The sequence below is a fragment of the Pollicipes pollicipes genome, unplaced genomic scaffold (assembly GCF_011947565.3).
Source record: "Pollicipes pollicipes isolate AB1234 unplaced genomic scaffold, Ppol_2.1 Scaffold_667;HRSCAF=761_pilon_pilon_pilon, whole genome shotgun sequence".
NCBI classification, from domain to species: Eukaryota; Metazoa; Arthropoda; class Thecostraca; order Pollicipedomorpha; family Pollicipedidae; genus Pollicipes; species Pollicipes pollicipes.
Genome location: NW_023596920.1, coordinates 17,626 through 18,800, shown reverse-complemented (window position 1 = coordinate 18,800; position 1,175 = coordinate 17,626).

The following is a 1,175-nucleotide window of genomic DNA, read 5'->3' as shown; positions in this document are numbered from 1 at the left end:
GGAATGCAGTCCCCCATTAGCATGCTGACGGTCGGTCCGACGGGTGATGAAGTGCGCTCACGAAACATCTTTTTTTGCTACATGTAGCGCGCTGGGCCATAAACAAGGGGATATCTAATGTATGGTAGACGGAAAACTCGGTCATTTGTCATCTCATTATTTGGGGGCCGTCGTACAGACAAAAAAACCGTATGTTCTGGATCGGCGGAACCAGCGGAAGGTTTGTGGAACACAGCGGTTCAGGTCGGAGCACCGTGCGTGGTGTGGCGCGAGCGAACCTGCCTCATAGGTTTAGCATTGGTGACTATCGACTCAACATCGCTGAGCCGATTGCCACGCGCTAATCAATCACCATCCGTCATTTGCGAGGAAGCGAATGGAGTGAATGCTACAGCACAATGGCCGGTGGAACTCACCAAGAAATGCTGCGCGATGGCTTCAGAAAAAAGGTTCATGAACAATTGCTCAACATGACAGGTATGAGAGCTTCTCAACAGCCTGGATCCATCAGGGCAGGACAGGTATCGTATGAGGTTCTTGGGTACAGAGGTTCTCAGGTGCTGGTACAGTCTCAGGTCTTAGGTACAGTGCTAGACAGCATAGGAGGTACAGAGCTTCTCAATATCCTGAAGCCATCAGGACGGGACAGGTATGAGTGCTTCTCAACAGCCTAGAGCCATCAGGACAGGTCAGAGAGCTTCTCAACAGCCTGGATCCATCAGGACAGGACAGGACAGGACAGGACAGGACAGGACAGGACATCCGAAAGTAAGGCATCACACAACTTGTGTTAAAGCAAGGCACGCCCATCATCCTTCTATGAATCCTAGACCCTCACATTGTCAAATAATCGCCTTGCAGCATTCATTTTTCCATTGCCGGAGGTTTGCTGATTGTCGCAGCTAGTACAGTGTTAAACACATGTATTACAACACAAGAAACGTAAGCATCAGGTCATGCCACCTTTAAGACTTGACACATGACACATGCCACTGACCTAGTGATTCAGTTTTAGTTGCCTGCATACTACGAGAAAAAATATGGCATTGCGTCATGATTTTTGATACTTTCTTGTTACCAGACGCCTACTGGTACACTAGCAAAATTATGTTCATTCTGTAACAGGAAACTCTTCAGAATTCAGTGTCAATGTCAATGAGTAACGGTCCGCCAGG